Source organism: Lygodium microphyllum, chromosome 25, assembly GCF_053477565.2.
Source record: "Lygodium microphyllum isolate KBCC chromosome 25, Lygodium_microphyllum_v1.1.10, whole genome shotgun sequence".
Classification (NCBI taxonomy): domain Eukaryota; kingdom Viridiplantae; phylum Streptophyta; class Polypodiopsida; order Schizaeales; family Lygodiaceae; genus Lygodium; species Lygodium microphyllum.
In genome coordinates, this window is record NC_141159.1 from 109,449,255 (window position 1) to 109,458,574 (window position 9,320).

A 9,320-nucleotide genomic window follows, 5' to 3' on the forward strand; every position below is an offset into this window, starting at 1 on the left:
CGATTGGCTTGCCTTGATGAGACCCATTTCTAATAGCTCTTTCACTTGGCGCTCTACCTCTTCCCTTTCCACTTTGGAGAGGCGATATGGTGGTTTGTTAATGGGCTTGGTATTGGACAGCAAGTCTATAGGATGATCCACTTCTCTTTTAGGAGGAAGAGAAGTAGGTGGCTGAAAAATATCATCATAATCCTTAAGCAACTTGCAAAGACATGGATCTATGTCATTGGTAGAAGAAGAGGGTTGATCCCCATCAACCTTGGAAAGAAGAATAGTGAACATACATGCCTTTGCATTGATCTCCTTTTTTATCTTCTTAGGGCTAATCACCTCCATTTTCTTCTTTTCAACACCATGTAGAGTTACTTGTTGTCCACACCATTGAAATTCCATTTCCATCATGTTGAGATCCATAGTAAATCTGCCCAAAGATTTCAGCCAATTGCGGCCAATTATAATGTCAATGGGACCCATTTCTAATGTGATTAAACTAACCGATGTAGTGCACAATGGAGAAAGAGTAATAGGTACATTTGGACAGCATTGATTGCTATTTTCAAAGTCTCCATTTGCCACTTGGATTTTGAGGGATGTAGGCATATCATGAGTATTCAATTTCAGCCCATTGAGTGATTTGGAATTAATAAAGCTATGTGTGTTGCATGTATCAATGAGTATGTGAGAGGTCCTTCCCTTCATTTGGCCTTTGAGGCGTCGGGTATTGTCCCCTCTTGAACCACTCCATGCATCATTTGATATGGCACATAGCGAGGGATGCAAATTAGTCCAAGAATCATCCAAGTAATGACCGCCCAGATCAAAAGGAAAACCATCCATCGGGTCATAAAACTCATCATGGATACTCTCTTCGTTTTCATGCATCTCTTCTTGAGCTGTTGAGCCTTCAAGCTGTGCTAGACTTCCTTCAATAGGTTCAGCATCGGAATCATCCTCGAAGATCATGCTAACCTTCAAATTTTAAGCCTTGCACTTGGACTTATGGTCGGGTGACCATTTCTCTCCACACTTAAAGCATAGTCCTTTGGCATACATTTCTTTGAGCTTGTCATTGAACACATGTTTGCCTTGGGTAGGGGCAGAAATTTTGGCACTAATATTAGTCCTCTTTCCATCAAATTTATTTTCAATATTAGATCTAAAATTACTGCTCTGTTTTGGCCCATAAACAGTGGGAAAAGTTGGTATCTTGCTGTAGGTGTTGCTGAAAACATTTGATGGCTTCCCAACATGCTGAAAATCAGTTTTAACATGCCCATAATGGCCTGATGTCTTTGGGAACTATGTAGGCTGAAATGAATGCCCTGTTTTTGGCTAAAAACCCTTGTATTTCTGCCCATAACGCTTACCCAATTGAATGGCAGCTTGCAAGGATGTAGGATTCATGGCTTCAACTTTGGAGGATATGATAGATTCCAAACCAAATATGTATTTATTCAATTTGGCACTATCGAAAGCTCCATGAACATACATTGAGAGGTTTAAAAACTGATTTGAGTACTCTCTAATTGAGAGACCACGTTGCTCAAGGGCATACCATTTCTTCTCTAAGCGCTCATTTTCGATGGAAGAAACAAAGACTTAAATCATGGCATTCTTCAATGCGTCCCAAGATAAGAAATCATGTCCCATCCTCATCATATATCTCCACCAAGTATGTGCATAGCCTTCTAAATGAAGGGCTACAAATTTCACTTTAGCATTTTCGGGCCTTGGATAAAGGGAAAAGTTCATCTCCAATTTGTCAAACTACTCCAACTCCGTGGGTGAAGGATTCTCTCCTTTGAAATTTGAGATGACTATTTTCTCTTTGTACTCTCTCTCATATTGAGATGGCTGCCCATTATGGTGCTGCTGTCCACTATGGTGTTGTTGCCCAAAAGAGTTACCAAATGAGCCTTACCTAGGAAATTCATTATTCCAAGTTCCTTGTACATATGGGGTTTGCTCTCCATACTGCATATATAACCTTGTGGCTGGAAATAATGTCCTTGAGGCTGCAAATAGGTATTTCTCACATTGGGAGGTTGTCCATGGTACCCTTGAGGTTGTCCATGCATAGGAGTGTTGAATGGTGGTTGCTGCCCACTATTTTGTTGTGGCCAACCATGATTGGATAAGGGGCTTGGCCTATTAGGCTGCATTTGAGTATGAGAATTGTGTTGTCGCTGTCCATAGGAGTTTGGGGCTGAATTCACATGCCCTTGTTCATACCTACCAACATTTGGTTGGGGATCAAATTGCTTGTAAAATGAATTGCAACCGTGGATATCTTCCTCATGCCTAGAGTTTGCTTGAACCCTCTCGTGTGGACCTTGCCCATGTGGCTGAGAATAGGCCTTTGATTTATGGGGCTGGGGTTGAAACGAAGTGGGCTGAGCAAAATCTTTAGCCTTTGATGATTCCCCAATCTCAAATTGTCCTACCACCTTTGGAGTAGAAGGTTTGAGTTGCTCTTCAGCCAAATGAGGATGTGGAACATTAGGACCAACTGTAGGTAACATCTTTTCACTAAAGATAGCCACTAGCTTGTCAATACCCATCCTCATACCATCAAGGCCTGAATTCATGTCTTTAATATCATTTGAGAGTTGTTGTAGACTATTAGAGTTTATAGAAGCATGAGACATCTCAACACCATTCATTGATTGATTGATAGGGGAATGAGTGGAGTTTGCATCAACCTCTTCATTCTCATAGTGCATACGATATATAGCTTCTTGAGAAGTATCATGTTCACTTCATTCACGTTGGTATTCTCTCATCTCTTCATTAATGATGTCCAAAACAATGTCTCTTTTCTTATTCCTTGCCATGAGTCAATTTTTGTCCTGTATATACAGTAGAAGAAAAAATCGATTATCTTGAGTTCTAAAGCTCTGAATAACAAACTCTTTGGCTTTGCTTGAAGCTTGAGAAGTACCCTTTCAAACAAGCTATCAAGTGTCGAAAGTGGATAAGTACAGAAAATTATGTAGATAGTTTATTGTTGCTGTTTGAAAATTCCTGCAACCAGTGAATACCCTATTCTAGTCATTTAATGACATGTACCATCAATTTCAAGCATATACCAACCATATAAACCTATAAGAGAGCTCCATACATCTGCCCAAGCTAAAAATACTCTCTAAAATAACCAAAATGAGTAATCCACTGTAGACTGCCAAAATCAATGATGACCTTCTTGCATACTCTGTCCCAACACTTCAATGCTGATCCAATGTGTCATTGTCATAGGAGACATACATCTTTCTTCCATGCATTTGCCTTCCATACATCTACCCATTCAATGGTTGCCAAGCATTTGTCAATACATCAAGTAACCACTGCCAAATACATCTTGTTGTAGGCTGATTTTTTTGTGTCTTGAGTTTTGTACCTGCACCTAAACTTTAAATGCGTGGGATCCAAGACTCGAGGGGTGTGCAAAGTTCCCTCTCGAGACGGGTTGCGCTCCCCTAGGTTCTAAAAATCAACATGAAAAGTATGGAATAGAGAAGAATTTGATTGCCCTTTTATGATATGCAAGAATTTGAATAGAATAGGATGGAATTGAAATGAGAATGGATAAGGGATCACCTCAGCAGTGACTCACTGCTTAACAAATCTTTTTCCACCTACCATTGGGTAGAATTTACTTATAACAGAGAAACAAATAGGGCAACCAATCAATGTCAGGGTTAGGCAAAAGAAATTGAGAATTGGAACACAAAGAAGTGATTACTTCAGTGAATAGAAGTGGATAGGTATTGATCAATCACTATGATAGAGTTTGAGGCATTTAGAAATTATTATTTCAGTTTGATGGAAGAGATTATGCAATGAGCAATCACTACATTAACCCTATAAGCTTCCATGAAATGCATTTGATTGATTGAATGGCTTTCTTAATCATCTAATTCCTCTTCAACAATTGGACTAAGCTCAGCAAGAGGATTTAAAGAGAGATTAGAAATGATTAGTGTACCTCTTTAGCTTGTAGGAGAAGAGTGTTGTTGTGGATGAAGTAGCCTCTTATCAATAGTGCTTGACATCAACAAATAGTATTGAGATATCGAGCTCCACTCGTGATATGCCAGGGTGACCGTTGTGCATTTATGTCACCGACTTGTCAGTTGCAGATGCGGTTGGTACACCGCCCATGAATAATAGCTAAATGACAGCTATCATTATCTACTCTAGTTCGTGGCTCAGTTAGTATGCCACCTTAGTTAGTTGAGTTTGGTTTGAGACCCATATATAGGGTTCTTCTATTTCTATGTACTTGAGTTCTTTTGGCTTACACAACTAAGAAGAGGAAAACTGTTTTCAGCCTCCACCTTTGTGTGTATTCCCCCATTGTGCAAGCAAGAAAGCTACAAGTGAGACTCCTTCCTTCTCTCCCACAATTTTGATATGGTATCAGAGCCTTGTTCGTGGTAAGGAGCTCAAGAAAGCAAACCAAGTTCGCGGTGTTCCGGTAAGAGGACCAGTGTTGCTTTCATTTTTCTGTTTTAGGAGCAAGTCTCTGCAGGTAGCACAGCCGGAAAGTGCAAGAGTGCATTGTCTCAGATTGAGATGCCCTTCGCGGTGTAGCAAGAGGGCAGTGTATACTGCGGGAGAGGGCTTTAGCCCAAGGTTTCTTTGTTTTTTTTATTTGAGGCCATTTCGGGGCCTGTTTTGGAGGCAGAAGTTTTCTGCATGCACTTAGGAAAAGGCCATGTTTTATGCTGTGCAACCACTATTCTACAGGTCGGTGAAAAGTTACTGTAGAAATTGCATCGTATGCCTATGCGCAAAGACATTGGGAGTTACAGAATCATCCTTGTGGCATGTTGATGCAAAATCGTCACTAGGAAGTGACTATGTGGTCAAATACCACTTTCGTCAGTTTTGCAGATTTTCCCTTGTGAGGCTGAAGCTGTGTTCTTTGCAGTGACAGAATTTTTACAGTGTTCTGTAATGGCGTCTCATTCTCTTTTACAGATTGTCACTGAAAAGCTTGACAAGAACAACTTCCAAGCATGGAAGTTCAGAATGACGAATTTCCTTATGGGAAAATGATATTGGGAATTCGTTGCAGGAAATGAAGAAGAACCAGTTCTTCCTAATGTTCCCAATCAACAGCAAATGTAGGCATTTAAAGCATGGCATGAGAGAGCCAGGAAAGTTATGTATTGGCTGTCTATCAGCATTTCAGACTCTATGATTGTGCATATTTAAAATGCAAGTACGCCAAAGGAGGCATGGGATACTTTGTTAAAAATGTATAGCACAAATACGCAAGCCAGGAAAATGCAGCTCAAGCAAGAGTTGCACAATGTGCAAAGAGAAAATATGAGCATCAAAGACTACCACATGAAGGTGAAGAAGATTGCAGATGCACTTGCTTCCATTGGGTCACCAATGGAAGATGATGATTTAGTTTCTGTGACCTTGAATGGTCTAGGAAAGGATTATGCACAGTTCCGAACATCCATTTCCATCCGTGAAAGATTTCTTGATTTTGAGGAGTTGATTGCTCTTCTAATTTCTGAGGAGCAGAGAAATGGTGGTGCATCTTCTTTAGGAGGAACTTCAAAAGAAGCTGTCTTCTACTCAAATGCTGGAAGAGGTAGAGGCAGAGGTAGAGGAGGCCGATCTGGAGGCCGTGGTAGAAATCAGAATATGCAGCAAACTCAAGAAAACCAGTCCTATGGAGGAGGACGTGGTAACTCTAGAGGCAGGGGGAGCCAAAGAGGTCGTGGTGGATGGCAAAGAGGCCAAAATGCAAACAGCAATGTTGAATGCTACTACTGTGGTAAAATGGGTCATATGGCTAAAGACTGCTATAAAAAGCAGAATGACATCATGAATGGAAAATTGCAACAAGGGATTTATGCATCTTCTAGTAGACAGGGTGATGACAGAAATGAGCATTTGTTTATGGTGCAGCACATGACCAATTATGTGACAAGTGCAGAAGAAAGCAACGATGTGTGGTATGTTGACTCAGGTGCATCAAACCACATAACAGGTCATGCAGAATGGATGCAGGATGCAAGGAAAATAGAAAAACCAGGACTTGTGGAGACTGATGATGATATTGCGCATCCTATTGTGCAGATTGGAAAAATTCCTTTGTCTATGCAGGATGGAAAAAAGAAATACCTGTCGGATGTATTTCATGTCCCGAATATCACCAAGAACCTGATTTCTACTGGTCAAATGGTTGAGCAGGGCTTGCAGGTCAGATTTAATTCTCATGGATGCTTTGTTGAGAATATGAAAAATAAAGGTCGCTTGATAGCAAAAGGAAAGAAGAAGAGCAGAATGTTTACGTTCGATGCAGACATGCCTGAATAGAGTGCAACAATGTTTGCACATGGGACCGGTGTAGTTGCAGATATTGATATCTGGCATAAACGCATTGGTCATGTTAATGTACAGCGACTTAAATCAATGCAAGCCCAAAATATTGTTGCAGGATTGCCTAAATTCAAGGTTGCAGAAATGCATAAGGTATGTGAAGCCTGTCAGTTTGGAAAACAGGCAAGGAAACCATTTCCTAGACATGTTCAAGAGAGTAGGAAGCCATTGGAATTAATCCACTCTGATGTGTGGACTACTAAAGCTATATCTCTTGGAGGCTGTCATTATTTTATCACTTTTATTGATGACTATAGCAGAAAAGTTTTGGTGTATTTTATGAAAAAAAAAGTGAAGTTTTTGGGCATTTCAAAACTCTTAAAGCTATGGTTGAAAAAGAAACAGACCTGCAAATAAAATGGCTAAGGCCAGATGGAGGGGGAGAATACCTCTCAAATGAGTTTGCAAGGTTCTTGCAAGAGCATGGCATAAAGCAGCAATATTCATGTAGTCATACTTCACAGCAAAATGGAATTGCAGAAAGAAAAAACAGGCATATTGGAGAGGTACCTCGTGCCATGCTCAATGAAAAAGACCTGCCAGATTTTTACTAGGCTGAGGCAGTTGCTACAGCAGTCTACATAATGAACAGGACTCCCACTGCAGCAATACATGGCATGACTCCAGAGGAGAGGTATATTGGTAGGAAACCAGATATTTCTCATTTGAAAATTTGTTGTTGCATTGCCTATGTTCATGTGCCAAATAAGTTGAGATCCAAGTTGGATCCAAAAGCTCAGAAGTGTATCTTTATTGGTTATTCTCTACAGCAAAAAGGATATAGATGCTATAACCCTTCTACTCGTAAGTTTACAGTGAGCAGAGATGTTTTTGATGAGATGAGTAGCTGGTATAAACCAGTAAATGTGTTTGATAATGTAGATGCACAAAATGGTAATGCTGCACAGAATTCACAGCAGCAGTCATAAGATATTAGTGGACCTGGAGCGTCCTCTAGCAGTGGTTCACATTCTTCGCCATGGACAGGTAGATTGAGATCAGGCGAATCTTCTCAAAGCAATGCAGATAGTGGTATGCATGTATCACGAAAAGGAAAAGAGAAGGTAGATCAGCCCATGTTTGATGTGAATGCAAGTCACTCTTATGTGGATGGTGAATCCAGTGGCTCAGAACAAAGCATTGATGATGAGTTGGGTATTCCTTCTATTGTTATACCTGGAGTAAGAAAGACCAGGAATGTTTTGAGAGCACCTGGGAGTGAACTTACTTTGCGTAGGTCTACCAGAGCTAGGTATCCTGTGGATAGGCTGAAATATGATGGATTTACAACCATTCACTATGCATATATGGTCAAAGTGATACAGAAACCAGAACCCACTTCTTTTGAGCAAGCCATGGGAAAAGAAAAATGGGAGAAAGCCATGGATGAAGAAATGGATGCCTTGAAAGCAAATGCTATATGGGAATTGGTACCTTTGCCTAAAGATAAGAATGCAATTGGTTGTAAGTGGGTTTATAAGGTGAAACACAATGCAGATGGTTCTGTGAATAGATACAAGGCAAGATTAGTAGTCAAGGGGTATGCACAAACATATGGCATTGATTATAAAGAAACATTCAGTCCAATTGCAAGGATGGCAACCGTAAGAGCAGTCATTGTTATGGCTGCATCAAAGGGATGGTCTTTACATCAGATGGATGTAAAGAATACCTTCTTGCATGGTGATTTGTAAGAAGAGGTCTATATGGAGCAGCCACCAAGTTATGTGCATGCTGTTCATCCTGAGTTTGTTTGCAGATTGAAGAAAGCCTTGTATGGCTTGAAGCAAGCACCTAGAGCATGGTCTGACAAGATAGGACAGTATCTTGTCACTATTGGCTTTCAGATTTCCAAGGCAGATTTTTCACTTTATGTGAGATAAACAGAGAAATGTATTATGCTACTTGTCATTTATGTTGATGATTTGATTATGACAGGTGACAGTGATGAAGATATCCTTCATGTGAAAATGCTATTGAAGCAGAAGTTTGAGATGAAGGATTTGGGAGAGCTGCGTTATTTCCTGGGCATTGAGGTGATTAGATCACCAAGTGGGATACGGCTCTTGCAGAGGCAGTATGGATTAGACATGCTGTCCAAATATGGGATGACAGGCTGTAAGCCTATTTCAATTCCTTTGGAGCAGAATGTGAAGCTGAGCACAGATGCAGGTGAGCTTCTCGAAGACCCTACTATGTACAGACGCATAGTAGGAAGTTTGATTTATATAACTATTACCAGGCCAGATTTGAGCTATGTTGTTGGATTGATAAGTCAGTTTATGCAAGCTCCAAGGAAACCGCATTTGGATGCGGCTAGACGCATACTCAGGTATGTGAAGTCCACATTACAGTATGGACTACTTTATGAGACTGGGGTTCAGATACAGTTGCATGGATACACTGATGCTGATTGGGCTGGTAGTATTTCCGATAGACGATCTACCAGTAGATATGTGTTCTCTTTTGGGAGTGCTGCAGTCACTTGGAGCAGCAAGAAACAGCCTACAGTTGCCTTGTCGAGCACAAAGGCTGAGTACAAGGACGCAGCAATGGCTGCATGTGAGGTAGCTTGGTTGCATAAGCTACTTTATGATATGCATCAACCTACAGATAGACAATGAATAAGCCTCAACTTCATAGACTCCCATGATTGCTCCAAATAGCTTCAAGAAGGGTAGATGTAGAGCGAATCCTTCTCTACTTGTTGTAGAGCATGAATGACCAATGAAGAGATCTCCAATATAGAATATAGACTCCAAGATTTAAAAGAAGAAGCCAAAATTTTAATGGCATTGAAAGTACATGCTGTCCATTACCTTGCCTTGACCAATGTTGGCTCCAATCCCTTCAATGTCGAGCCAATGTTGATGAAGAATTGAGGGCAAGTACTTGAGGGTGCTTCAAGGATGATT